We start from the raw sequence: 15,260 nt of genomic DNA on the forward strand, positions 1-15,260 counted from the left end.
TAAATGTGTTCCTTGCAGACTCATAGTTCGACATCAGGCACTGCTGGCTTCACAGCGATCTTCATAGCAGCTCTTATTAAAGGCTAAGAGCGTACAAATTTCTCATCGATCGTGAGAGTATAGGAAGTCCGATGAATGCAGCTTGGACGCTAGTATATTGCAAATAAATTCGCGGTAGCAAGTTTCCGGTATTTGCCCAACTAAATATGGAAAAGACAGCGCAAATGCCGCAGACAACAATTACTCGTTACTTTCGGTTTCCCGTCTCAGTTCGCAACGTATGTTCGCTCAATGTATTGCGTATATTACGCGCCCATTCTGAGCCTATAACTCTCACTCATTGTTGGGACCACGTTGAAAAAGAACGCGGTTGAAAGCAAAGCTGTAGTGATCCGAAACTATACTGACCTTATATGGAGTCTCCTCCTTTACCGTAGCTGAAAACATGTATACACAGTCCGCATTCCCTTTCATTTCGTAATTACACGGCCGTAAATAACACAGTGTCACATCACTGACCGTGATGCTGCAGGCATGAATTACGCGTTCTCGCCACCAATATATGTCGAGCAATTGATATTGCCACGCTTATCGGTGTATGTGTTGGATAGCTGAGTTCGCATCTATTGGCGACTGATAGGGGACAATTCCTGAAGCTACGCTCTACGGCTAAGCTCTATGGGAAAAGCTACAGAGATATGCATAGTGTGAAGTATCATATTCATTTAAGTTTCTGTCTTCTTGGAAGTTTATTCAGTGAGCAAACTTATATGATAAAGTTGAAATCGCAATGCTTACTAGAAAGTATTTCGGGCGCCTGGAAGTGTGCACAAATGAAGTCGTTAATTTCAAGCTGCGTCATGTCCTGGAACTAGCAGGATTGTGACGGACACGACTTGCTGAAAACGTACTCACCCCCCCCCCCCCCACAAAAAGAAGGAGGGGTGGGGGGCAACGACTTCGAGCTTGAATTTTCAAATCAAAAGGAAAGCTAATGCGTCGCATGCTCCCTAAAGTGACTGGCGATTCATCATAGTAATGATATCGTAGGTGATTAGTGATATAGTTTTATACCATCATGTCTACACCGCAGTGTGGTGATCATATACCTTAGATTCGTGTGAAAGTTCATTGAAATTTATGGGGATGATTATTTTGTTTAGGCTCGCTTGATTTTCATGCTCTGGCTTGTTATTTCTCTCAGATAGCTTTGTCCCCCACAGCGTCCCCCACATTGTTTTACACTGCACTTGACGGTGTTCGGTAGAGTGAGCGAGCAATCATTCTTGTACGTGTTGCAAGAAATGTGCAAATTATAAAAATTCTAGTAAGTGTGTGTCCCGATATGCAATTTGTTTTACACTTTAAGCATTATTGCGTTAAAATGCCAGAAAACAATAATATTACTGTTTGACTAATGTAACGAAGATTAGACGGTGTTTTAAACCAATTTAACAGCCCTTCTTTCTTGTGATTCGTTGCCTCCGGCTGAAAGCAAGGAACGTTCTTCTGATCAATATCCATCTGTAGAGCTAATAAAAAAAAAACGCTCCGACAGGGACAGTTATAGCAAGTTTGCGGACACCGCAGAATATTCAGTTTTATACAAGGCATTGATCACAATAATCACGACTCTTCGTTAATACAGGGTAGCATAGTCAAGCGCACGATACGAATACATGCGTCGATACAGCTTCGATTTCTACTACACGCTGGCGAGAATATAAAGGACCCTGTCTTCATTAACGTATTGTTAGCACTGCGCTCGCTTGTGATTATAGTGTGCTTACATGCCCAACCCTCGCGACATGTTAACGTCAGTGTCCTTGTGAAAAACGTCTTGCCCGAAGGGAGAAGCATCGAAAGCGATAGTGAGGTTTACCTTTGCCCTCGAGCATCTCAGACACGTGCTGCATCAACACACGGGAGCGACACATAGCGGCGCGACGTAGCAAGCTGGGCAAACGCTGCTGCGCTGCAGGACGACGGCCACACCCGCTCCACGAGTTTATTCGTGGTTCCCTGGCGAAACGCTTCACATATTAGTGCTTCACTTCGTGCTTGCCGGTGGAGCGCAGCTTGAAGATACTATTTAGGCCTGACAGCGCCGCCAAGTGGCAAAACGGCAGGACTGTGGCCCCTGTTTTCCTGTACTCAATGAGACTTGTAATCTATCTATCTATCTATCTATCTATCTATCTATCTATCTATCTATCTATCTATCTATCTATCTATCTATCTATCTATCTATCTATCTATCTATCTATCTATCTATCTATCTATCTATCTATCTATCTATCTATCTATCTATCTATCTATCTATCTATCTAATCTAATCTAGCAACTTCGGGCACTAGTTTATCTATGAGGTTGATAGTTGTAGGGCACCACTCGTCCCTCGATTTATAGTACACACACACACACACACACACACACACACACACACACACACACACACATATATATATATATATATATATATATATATATATATATATATATATATATATATATATATATATATATATATATATATATATATATATATATATATATATATATATATACTTACATACACACACTGGAGAAGTATGGGAGAGGCCTTTGCCCTGCAGTGGGCGTAACCAGGCTGATTATATATATATATATATATATATATATATATATATATATATATATATATATATATATTGGCCAAATCACTGCGGAAGAGAATATCGGAATTCAAGGGACGTTCTGGTCTACGCAACGTTCCCTCTCCCTCTCTCATATTGAGAAACGCCAGAATAAAGCATTCAGCTACGACAAAATCTGGTACTAATACAATTGAGAAATGAGTTTCCTGGAAATCGGCAAATACCTACCTAAATGCAGCGCAGTGAAGATCCAAATGTAAATGCGTAAAAGAAACGGTTCGAAATATTCATTATTCCTCGAAATAGCGACAACACCGGTGTGATATAGTACGCTTCTTATCATGTAATAGCATAAGAAAGAAAGCGACGAAGGAAGTGCTGCGACACTGAGCTTGCTCCCGATTGTGTCCGGCTCACGAAATAGCCAAAATTAAAAAGTCACAAAAAATCAATCGCGACAAGTTCTAACGTGATATGTAGCCTTCGAACACGTTCTGTAGCCAACTGACGCTCTCGTATGACAGTATCTTAACCCGGTGATATCCGCTACCTCTACTGCTGTAAGTACTAGTTCCTGAATACTTACTAGTTCTAGAAACATCGATATATGTGTCCTTTTATTCGGTGTTGACAAATATACACTTCTCTCTGCTGGGATATATGGGCGCAAGTCGCAGCTCTCTCACACGGCGTCGTGGACTCCCCACATTCTCCAAGCAAAGGGAGTGGTGGCAATTTCCTCTTGTGGGAGTTAGTGCTTTTCTACATCATTGACTCCATATTTGATAGTACTTGTACTCTCGGAAAGGAGTGCGTGCACTCCATCTATGCGCAAGTGCGGGGAACAGATGTATACTCTCTAGAAAAGAAACTATAGAAAATGGAGTTAAGCGTGAAATAGGCATTCTCCTTCCCTCTCTCTCTCTCTATCCCCCCCCCCCTTCGCCGTAAAGGAGTGGACAGCACTGTGTGCAGAGTACACCGAGCTAAAACGCACTAGTTCAGCCCAACCTTCCTGCCTTTTCTTCAATAATCTCTCTCTCTCTCTCTCTCTCTCTCTCTCTCTATCTCTTGCCAGAAATAATCTTTGTTTTTAGCTTGCACACGAAGCACAAGGCGCTACTATACTCGAGGCTTCCGATACTCTATGCCTCCCGTGAAAAAAAGTTACCTCGCCAGATGCTGCGAGGAGAAGAAAAATCTTGCGTTACGATCGATGCCTACACGCGATAAGAGTGTTTTGCCGACTGCATTCTGCAGCAAAGCGAAATATGGTTTGGGGTCCATACTGTCTCGCGGAACTAGAGCAGCGGTCATTCAATGCATCCACCTCGCAGCCACGCCCATGGGCCTAGGTGACTTGCGCAAGAGCGTGAACTGATTGCCGGCAGTAATGAGAGCTAGGGGGAAGCAGAGTCATACGCCTGAGAGCCGCCTACTGTATGGTCCACTCTATACCAAATCATCTGGTAAATTGCCTTCATTATTCAGTGCACCACAGACACGTACAACGACGCGCTACTAGTCTTTTCTCTCCCTTCTTTATTTCTGTTCACCCATTTGTTCCCTCTTCCCAGTGCAGGATAGCAACCCGGACGTACGTCTGCTTAACCTCCCTGCCTTTCCTTGCATCTCTCTCTGTCTATCTATCTTTAGTACATGCAGCATCTCATGAAATAACACTGGTTCCTCTTTGGAACTTATAACTTTGAACAAATTTTTGTTCAATGTCCGGATGCATAAGTTAATTTCACAAAATGGTACAAATGATATTGATGGCAATTATCGTGATAACGTCTTGACCGGAAGAAGCTTCCACTGGCTGCAGTCCGCACTGGGTGCAGCATAGGGACCAGAGTATTGACGTGCTAAACGCATTGAACACTGTCTGCGAGCCCCCCAAACCAATGCACGAAATTTAACAAATTTCAACTCGCGTATGTTTCAGCTCGCGTATGTTTTGGCCGCATTAGTGTCAGATTTCATCGCGGAAACGTGCTGAAAAACTAAGGTTGGTCGCAAATCCGGCGACTAAACGAAGGGAAGTTTAATCGAGCAATACGCGGACTGAGAACGTATGTAGCGATTAAGGTGCTTATGTACTACTTCTTGCTAACTTGTCTCGGTATAGCTTGTACAAACGGTATAGATGTAATGTAAGTCACCAATTGAAACGTGCCAACTGAAACAAATAAATAAAATATGCGCACTTTGGACTTTAATACAATCAGTATACGGGCGTTTTATACCAACAGAAAATAAATTTTCCTGCATGTGCGCGCTGGTAGCACTTCTGATGCTTTCGTTGTAAAGATCCTACGAAAATAGCGCTCAAATTTCGCTAGGACTTCGCCAAGCACCCTTTGTGCCCTCTGTTACATATACTAAAAAATGGGTTCCCACATGTTCGATAAAGAAAGAATTAATAAAGTACATTTAAGTATCGCAAGTATATGAATGGCTGCTCCATACCTGTGCCGGAAAGTAAAAGTAAAGGACCGAAAGAGACGCGCTTGAAATCTAATTTCCCGTTTCTTCTTTCGCGTGAAAAGTCCAAATATACAGCATTCGCGAACCGCAGGAATTCGTCGTACACTTTTGTGTATCTACTAAACATTTCCTCCGAAGAATATTTTTTTCCTTTTTTTTTTATGGCAGTGCGCCAAAATATGCGCTTTCCACTGCAAGCAAAATATCCCCGAGTCTAAAATTCGGGTAGATCAAATGGAAAGTCAGTCATAAGACGACGACAGTCACCGAGGCTTCCCGTCGCAGTGGTCTCGAGCAACTTAGTCACACATCCCTGTCAGCGCAAGGAAACGTAAGAAGAGCTTGGCAAACAGAAGCTTCCCGACTCGTCTATACGGCCCTCCTCGAAGATGCGGTGGCATGCCCAGGCCGTTGGTCGCATAGGACGCACATTTTGTGTTGAGTGCAATGCACTATACATATGTACACATATGCGCCCTCGCTAGTGTCGGTTGCTCTCTCTCCCTCTCTATCCAAGTAAGAATCTCTCACGCCTTCTGACCCTGCCACCGAGGCGCCGACAGGCTTGACGCGCGCATATTCAGGGCCACCATAAAGAAGATTTACGCCCGCTCAATGGAACGACGGGAGGACCGGGTTTATGACCCAAGCCGGCAGCTATGCGCTTTGCGCTCGCGGCTCCGATGCCTCGATACATAGCGGGCCGCTCCAAGCACGCGGGTTTGTTTATGCGAGACGGGAAGGGCCGAATTAACGGTCGACCATGACCCTCTTTGCGTGTGCCGTAAGCTACGCGGAGTGGCTTCGTGTAACTCGGCGGTGCCAGAGCCCCGACTGTGTACACCTTGCACTTACGTAACCTATACAGCATTGAACCGACGCGTGAGAGTATAGACGACGTCGGAGACGCGACCAAACTAGGCTGTAGAACCTGTCGGTGTGCCCCCCTGTACCTTGTTCGCGACGTGAGAAATGAAGTTGCTACTTGTCAGGCGTCAGGTCTCTTTAATGTGGACTCCTGCGCTCATTCTACTCGCGTTCTTTGGAATGTTATGCGTGGTTAACATTTCGGGTGCCTGAACACTGTCAGCTATCCTTCCTTTTTTTTTGTTCCCCCTCCTTCATCCTCAGGCTGTAAACTCCCAAGAAGGGAGATCGTGGACATTTGCGCTAAGTAAAACAGTTTCATCATCAATAAAAACACATTGTTTCTGTTCTTAGATGGACATGGTGCTGATATTGGTGGTTTTGAACAGCAAATTAAACCTTATTGTTGCCGACCGCGTTGAATCAAGCACCCTTCCGCTGCAGAACGCATCAAAGGTGCGAGCGCCCCCGTTCGGCCTCACTTGCTGAGGACGCACCGGTGACATGTCTATACGAGATTCATTTGCAATTACTGTGCTAGAGTTACAAATCAAACAACAAATGACAACTCCGAAACATTTTCTCATCGAACAAAGCGACCACACGCGTCCATCACTTCTCGATAAGAACAATGGCAGGATATGCGGGATTTGCCAACTGGAGCATGTCGTAACATCTCAATTCCTGACAGACTTCAGTCGATTTTCCATTTGTTGTAGGAATATGGAAATGCATCACGCTTCTTCGCACTGTTGGCACGAACGATGAGATCGAGAAATGCCTAGCTTCGAAGCCGCTGTGCTGACGATTTGGCAGCGTTCTAAATGTGTTTCGAGTATCCTCGACTTCAACAGGAACACTTACAGTGTCTGGGTAGACTATAGCGGGCGCCCGAACCGTTTATTGAGAAACCTGGGGTAACTATCTGTGTTTGTGTCGCGTCAAAATTGTTTGGCGAGAGCAGATGTAAGTATATTGAATCGTGGAAGCGCATACGAGTATGTCATCGGGTGTGCTTGTCCACTGAGGTGCCGCAGTCTGTGATGGCCTATTACCCACGCAATGCGCTAGGCGAATCCCATAAGCAGTTACAGTTCTTGTTGGAAATATTCACCACGAAGTGCCCCGCTAGGTAGTTAATTTAACGAAACTCTTTTGCATAAAAGGTTGAAGCCAATCACGCTTGGAATCCGCAAGGCAAACAGGACGTATGGATGTGTTGGGCAGCTGACAACAGAACGAAACATGTTCGGTGTGTGTGTGTGTGTGTGTGTGTGTGTGTGTGTGTGTGTGTGTGTGTGTGTGTGTGTGTGCGTGTGCGTGTGCGTGTGCGTGCGTGTGCGTGTGCGTGTTTGCGCGTGTGTGTGTGCGTTTAAATTTCTCTGCATGTCGCGCTGTGCACGAGTGTTTTCCTCATATTTTCGCATTTCTGGTGCAAAATAAATTTATATGCCAGTGTAATTGTAGTCTCTACCGCAATTTGCCTGAAGGCCCACCGGAGCAGTGAGGCGCGTCTGACGTCATAATCTGTCAGCGCAATCATGAAATTTTGTGTAGCCGAGTGACAAAGCAAACGACCCATCAAAATACTTCAAGTGAAGTCTTTCTCTCCTTTATTAAGCAAATGATGCAGTAAATGTATTTCCTATACACAAGAATTCTATAGCAGTTGCGAGCAAAAACGTTGGAGACCACAGGTGCCGTAAAAAAAGAAAAAGAAAAAAATAATCTTGCAGCCTATAGACATGCAGGTTGACATCAACGTGTGTCTTTCGGACTGATTTAATGCATTGAAACAATTCCACCTTGCACGCCTGGGCAACAGGAAATTTAAGTTTTTTTTTTGTGCTGATTGTGCATGGTCTCCAGGCTATTCCTCATGAATGTTTAGTTCGTGTTCTTTTCATTTTTTTTGGTTGCGTCCTAAGTCCACAGAAGGTTTTGTGAGTCACACTGTTCGACTGAAAAAAGTATACTATGTATACACAGCGGGCAGCACTCTCCCCGCATCCACAAATAACTGGAAAATGTCATTAATCAGTTTACAGAAAGTCACACCTTTTGCAGCAGGTGTGGAGCTGGCGCCTCCAATGCAGTTGTTTTTGACACGCTGTTCATCATCCGCTTTGTCTGTTGCGGGGCTGTACCGATGATACTTATAAGGGTGGGTGATTATTTTATGAGAGTGTATGTGAGCTTTTGTTTTGTTCTCGTGTCGTTGAAAGCAGTTATTAATTAAAAGCCAGTGCACAAACGTGTGGTAGATGCCGTAGAATCAAAGGCAATGACTTCTGACTGCCGTGTTCAACTTAGTGCCCTGAAAACTCAAAGGCTCACCGTTGACTGAAATAGACCGATTACGCGAGGACCTTCACTACGCAACGGCTACCTCAAAACATGCCGATAGGATTAGTTTTTAGCGGGCTGTAGGGAATACCGTAAGAGTCACGCTGTGTTTGTGTCATGACAAACTAAATTAGCGCTAGAGCTCAGAAGGCGTGAACGTGAGAATAAAATTATTATACAGTTTGACGGGGGCTAATATACTCAACCCTGAATTTCCCCTAAAGGAGACTGGAAAAAAAATCCACTATGGCATTGTTTTCTACAGTGATGTTCTATAGCAAGAGCCACTTGTACCGTTGTAAGTAAAATACAAAAAACTCATTACGTTACTGGGGCGCGCACAATGCCTTATTGTGTTATTATCCTTCGTGTTTCACCCATATTACACTCCAAAAGTTAACAATGTGCTATCTCACAAATCAGTGCCGTCAAGTGCTCCAGGAAAATATAAGTAACGATGGTGACAAGTGAAACAACGCCGTACAAGGAGCATTTCACGGCTTATAAGATTACGAGACTGGTGTTTACCAGCCGCGTTACCAAAGCGCTGCAAAATAGTGGTCATGTCATGCGGCGTGCGGCGTACAATACGTTTTCTAATCGTCCACTATCAGAACTCAAAGCTTTAGGTGACTGCTCCCAAAAAAAACATCCGTGCTCAAGGCCTTATTCAGGGACACTAAAGGGACACTAAAGCAAAACAATAAATCAGTTTAGACTAATAAAGCATTGTTTGAGAACACTGCAGGCGGTCATTTCAATATAATAGCTTGAATATTAGATGAGAAAAAATGGTCAAATTATTAGTATTTGAATTTCGCTCCGAAACCCCGACGCCGTTACGTCAGTGTGACGTCAGGGTTTCCAAAGTGTGTTCGTATTTAGGCCGCGTTGGCTCAGTAAAGGTTCCCTAAACTTGCCATGTTTAATATTTGGTTCCTTGAGAACGCAACGCAATCAATCTGTACCGCTAAATAAGAAGGTAGGCCCTAGAATACGCTATCAAAATCCATGACGTCACAGTGATCTAGTGCGGTAACTCCAAGGAGGCGTCGCCACCTGTATTTCGCTTTTGCGCTTTTTCTTGCCTACTAAGCGTCTTATCGTGGTAAGATTGATGTTTTTTGGTATTGTAGAAGGGTAATTTAATGATTCAGGAGAAATCATTTTTCTCTTTAGTATCCCTGTAAGCGTCCAGCTCTCTACGGGGCTTCAGGACAGACTTTAGGACCGCCGCCCCCTACCACTCTATATTATAGTGCACGCGGTTTTTTCGTGCTCGTCCCTTTTTCTATCTCCCTCTTCCACTCTCTTTCTGGAACTACATCTGGTCAACCTCCCTGCCTTTCCCGGCATCCTTTTTATGACTCTCGGGTGATTCAGAATGGGCTTAGACGCGCTATACCGTGCCCAAATGACCGCACCGGATAGCGCCTTGCAGCTTCCCCGTAGCGTCGGCCCTTATTTAGCTAGCGGTCGCAACGCATATACCTGACGACCTGCAGGTGCCCTCGTCTGTCATCAGCTCTGTTAGCACAGTAGCGGGAGCAGGACTTGTCCACCCGTTGTTGTGAGCTAGATTGCCTCCGGGAAGCGGTACGTCCTGTTAAGGTCATTAATAATTAAACATTGAATACCCGCTGCGACCGCTCAACAGCTGTAGCGTTCTGCTGCTAAATACGGGGTAGCGAGTTCGACTCCCGGTACAAAAGCGTTCGTGTACCTATATTTAGGCGCACCTTGAAGAAGTCGACGTTGCCCCACGTCGTTAAGGCTAATCCGGAGTGTTTAACTACTACTCTCGTATCATAACCCACATGTGCAGTTTCGGCGCTGTGAAAGCACTTTTATGTTTCTTGAAGGCAACTGGCCTGTGTGAATGCCTTTGACTTGGGGATGGCGTCCGCGCGCATGCGCGAACTCACCGCGCCTTTCCTTCCCCCTCTCTCTCGTATTCCTATTCCTCTTTCCCTTCCCCCAGTGTAGGTTAGCCAACCAAACGAATGTCTGGTTACCATCCTTGCATTCTACATTTCTTTCCTCCGCCTTCTCTTCTCCTTCGGGAAGACGATCTTCGCCAAGAAGGCAGTGAAGGCACTTTCGTATTCTGGTGAAAACGACTGGCTTGTTAAAACATCTTCGACTGCGTGGTGCTGTCAGCGTCCATTCACTCATTCACCGCGTTCCCCCCCTCTCTCTCTCTCTCACACACGCACATGTACACGCACACACGCACGCAAACACACACACACACACACACACGCACACACACACGCACACGCACACGCACACGCACACGCACACACACACACACACACACACACCGCCGCGGTGGCGAAGCGGCGTGTTGCGCTGCTAAGCACGAGGTCGGGGGATCACACCCCGGCCGCGGTGGCCGCATTCCGATGGGGGCGAAATGCGGCCATGGGGGGGGGGGGGGGGGGGGGGGTGTTGCGTGTCCTATGCATTCGGCACACATTAAAGATCCCCTGGTGGTTAAAATTAATCCGGAGTCCCCCACCACGGCGTGCCTCATAATCAAATCGTCGTTTTGGCGCATAAAACCCCAGAATTCATTCATTCATCAGTTCTCTGTAATCTGTAATTCTCCACCGCTGTAACCGTTCTGTTCCCCTGTGCCTCAGCCCTAGCGTATATGTTGCGCAACAAGACCGTTTTCTGATTTACATCGCTGCCATCTTTCTGTTTTTCCTGTGTCTCAGGACATTAAACTCTGTATTTTAATAATTAAGCACGATCTAGCAAACGCACCATCGACGCGACGCGCCCTCAACGGGGAATAAAGCCCCGACACCCTTCCAAAATGTTTCCAACTGTATACGGCATTGAGAAGCACCGGGAAATGGAGAAGTCAGATTACAAACTTCTAATATCACGTACTATAGGGGACGCCTGCGGTTGAAAGGATATGACATATTCACGCTAGAATCGTTTGGGGGGCTGGCTCACTATTCCATGCATGTACTCAGCACTTCCATGCCTATATTTAGTACATTTACTCAAATAGCTAATACAATGGGTGGAGTAACAGCGGTTAACTAGCTCAATTGGTAAAACATCGCTCGCGCCCAGCTGAGGTTTCGGATTCGGCTACCACAGTGGTGACAAACTCTGTTATTTCATTTTCCTTTTATTTTATGTATGAAACATCTTAAATCTAGCGTCATTTACTTATATGGCTACATTTATTTCCCCTATACTTCCCTTGGCTTCATTTCCTGTTAACTTATCTACAGCTGCTGAGCACGAGGTCGCGGGATCGAATCCCGGCCACGGCGGCCGCATTTCGATGGGGGCGAAATGCGAAAACACCCGTGTACTTAGATTTAGGCGCACGTTAAAGAACCCCAGGTGGTCAAAATTTCCGGAGTCCCCCACTACGGCGTGCCTCATAATCAGAAAGTGGTTTTGGCACGTAAAACCCCATATAAAAAAAAAAACTTATCTACAGCAAACCACACACCGGAATGAGAAACTCGAAGGGAAATTAATCGCTTGAGTTTTCTTCGCAAGTGACTAACAGGAAAACTGAATCGTAATCTGCGAAGTCCTGTTCGTCCCCTTAGCACTCGAAGAGGGCGTCACAGCCGTGAAAATTCGCTTGACCCTATATTTGAAAAGACAAAAAGTTGTAAGTTTATTTTTTTTTTCCCGAGAACTCTTCAGGACTGTGACGTTCCGAGAACTTGTCGATAAAGCAGTAGAAAGTTAGCGCTCTGTTTCTTCCTTTCTATGTTGCGCTGTATACCAGCTTTAGAATGCAATACCAACTCGCCCAATCCTCAACCCTAGTGAAGACTGGAACTGGCTTCCCGCCACTACTGTTACATCAAGTGAATTTGTTGCTGCGATTGAGCCATTCTTTTTCCTCTTTTAAAAGAAATGTATATGTTGTGTGGTTGATATTGTTTGTAATAAGATCCCGCATATCGTATTTGTCGTTGTATGCTTCTTCTACCGGTTGTCTGGGTATTTTCATATTGTAGCCCTTCCTTCTAGGGCCAGATGGATGGCTCGCAATATTTTGAAATTAAAAAAAATCAACATCCGAAATCAATTATGCAGTAGCTTGTACGAGAGCCGTTTGTTGTAGAGTCCTCAGCAGGCTGCAACATTTGCGCTGATAGTTGTTTTTTGCGTATTTCTTTCATTCTATATGCTCGCATAAACCCGCAATATAAAATATGTACCGATTTTGGCGATAAATACACGGCAAGATATATACAGCGCTGTCCAGTTGCACCACGTTACGATGTTCCGGTAAAGTCGCGAAAGCAGATGTCTCTTTCCCCGCTAACATCCTTGCAGGGCCAACCGCAGCAGCGGTAAGGGCGTTTTCTGCTGCCAGTATAAGCGGGACTTCCGCCAGGTGCTATTCCCTGACAGTTAGGCGTAATTATACCCATACACTGGAAGACTGCTGTTGAAAACACTGAGCGGCTAATGCAAAGAAGGCAGGCAGCACTTTATGAAAATACAAATTTTTGTCAGGATAATATTTTATGGTGCGATTCAAGCTGAATGAGCTCACACACACACGCACATACGCACCGTAATAATGCATACACTACATTTAAAGCGATGCCTGAATCGACTCTGTGCGCGTGACACGATCTAAATCAAAATAAATTCCAAACAAAAAAGTATTGCGTTAAAGTGGAAGTTGATGTATGTGTTTCTGATTTCCTTTCTTTCTGCTATTATTTTACTTCATGTGGTAGATAATTAGGAGTTTTGACTATGGCATTTGCCTTCTCCGTTTGTGGTCTCATTGATCAAATATGACCCGTCTATTCGGTGGCTCTTGTGGTGCGTTATTTATTTTTATTTATTTCCATGTGCTTATCTTCTTTCCGTACAACGGCCTTTGTGCAGGTGTCGGACAAAATGAATGGTTCTGCAGGTGTTTCATGTGTAGTAATCAGCGCCAACAGGTTAGTGTTACAGGTTCAGTGCTATACGAGCTAGCTTTCGCCCCATCGACATGACGTCGGCTATATGCCATGTACAAATTCAGTTGACTCGAGCATAGATTTTTTGGGGTCTCCTTGAATCCAAACTGGAAGCGCATTCCGTAGGTGAACCAGACAGTTCGCTGCTGGTTGTTCTATAAACAACCATGGGCATTTCATCACATTACGAAAGCGTGGTTTGCATGCAAGCAACGTTCGCTTCTTCACAGGGCGCGGAATAAAGAGATGTGCCACCAGCGGCCCGCCGACAATTAAAAGTCCCATGAATTTATTTTTATACTGAATGCGGGAACAGGCGGTGCTACATGTACTGCACGGAAGTTGAATCTAGTTTCCCCTGTGTACAGTGCTTTGGGTGCACGTTAGAAAACCCGAGGTAGTCAATATATTTATCTGGAGTCCTCCACTAAACGAGGTGGTGTCGTAATTGTGCCCTGATTCCGGCGTGTAAAAACTCAAGATTTTATTAATTTTAAGAAGTTTCACGGTTTTAGTTTTGGTTGAAAAATTACGGGGTTTTACGTGCCAAAGCCACTTTCTGATTATGAGACACGCCGTAGTGGAGGACTCCGGAAATTTCGACCACCTGGGGTTCTTTAACGTGCACCTAAATCTAAGCACACGGGTGTTTTCGCATTTCGCCCCCATCGAAATGCGGCCGCCGTGGCCGGGATTCGATCCCGTGACCTCGTGCTCAGCAGCCTAACACCATAGCCACTGAGCAACCACGGCGGGTCTAGTTTTGGTTTTATCGGAACCTTAGTTCTAATGGTGATAGGTATCCGCCATCGCTTAGGGTGATACAGTTTAAATGTAATCGAGCTGTATGTTGAGGCAACCGAATGTAAAACCGGAACGGACACTATATAATGTGACGTGAGCACAGGTAAGCGTGACGCGCAAGTGATGCGCACTCTTAGTTTTCTCTTATTGCTATCGTCATGCCAACCTTCTTGCGCTGGTAAATCGATCGAGGTATCCGAGCTGTGTACATAGTTTCGTATTCAGATGATGCAGCAAGCGTTGTTCGCTACCAAGGAGTCTCAATGTAATAGAGGATGTAATTACTCAGTGCCGCTCAAAACTTCACCTGGCTGACATTTATCATGCTCATCATGGTGATATCCGAAACCAATAGGATGCTTCCCCCCTGTTCGCGGCGGGAGTGGATGGCGGACACCTCTGCTCCCAACACTCCGAAATCGCACGCTCTTTTTTTCTGCGGCACTAAGCACTGTTTTAATGGAAACATGCCTCTAACGAACATGCGACTTGTGGCAGGAAATGCACAGAGCTCGTCCACCCAACTATACCTGCCTGGCGGCTCGCAAATCCCAAGCGCCGTGCCACCTGTGCGGATGGCTGTGAATCGTCGCTCCGTGACTGCGTACGTTGTGCACGCACGCGGACCCGAGGTACTCGGCGTGCGTAGGCGTGTGACAGGCTATTTAGACGAAAAATTGTTTTCGTATCGCTGAGTCTATGTCGCGCTCGAGTGACTCTGACTGCACAGCGGCGGCGTTTTGAGAAAGAGTGAGAAGGTGATTTGGAGGGCCTTACAGATGGAGGCTCTTACAGATGAAAATATTTTGAAGGAATATACGTGCTTCAATATAATTTCATTTCGACATAATGCTGCCTAGCAAACCACGAAAATAGACAAAAAATTAAACAAAAGGGAGGGAGGGATACATGCTGAAGTCAGCGAAGATGCCGAACATACACTTCCTGATTCGGCGCTATAGAGCTCTTTTGGAGGCGAGTAAGGTGGTAGCGCGGCCTCACTTATCGGCCAAGACGCTGTCGTTGGCCGACGTAATAATTAATGATGGGGTTTTACGTACCAAAACCACGACTTGGTTATGAGGCACGCCGTAGTGGGGGACTCCGGAAATTTGGACCACCTTGGCTTCTTTAACGTGCACCT

At 45.4% G+C, this 15,260-nt stretch overlaps 1 protein-coding gene across 7 annotated transcripts in view; it reads left to right on the forward strand.

Annotated features, from left to right (window-relative positions):
• Window positions 1-15,260, forward strand: part of LOC139059103 (homeotic protein antennapedia-like) — a 368,433-nt gene that overhangs the window by 271,560 nt on the left and 81,613 nt on the right. Inside the window, exon 9 of one of the 7 annotated variants that reach the window (XM_070537004.1) lies at window positions 13,236-13,294. The exons of the other annotated variants lie outside the window; for them this stretch is intronic. The gene's annotated coding sequence lies outside the window, so the exon portion shown is untranslated. The remainder of the gene's footprint in view (window positions 1-13,235; window positions 13,295-15,260) is intronic. 7 annotated transcript variants of the gene reach the window in all.

Source organism: Dermacentor albipictus, chromosome 4, assembly GCF_038994185.2.
Source record: "Dermacentor albipictus isolate Rhodes 1998 colony chromosome 4, USDA_Dalb.pri_finalv2, whole genome shotgun sequence".
In the NCBI taxonomy this organism is placed as follows: domain Eukaryota; kingdom Metazoa; phylum Arthropoda; class Arachnida; order Ixodida; family Ixodidae; genus Dermacentor; species Dermacentor albipictus.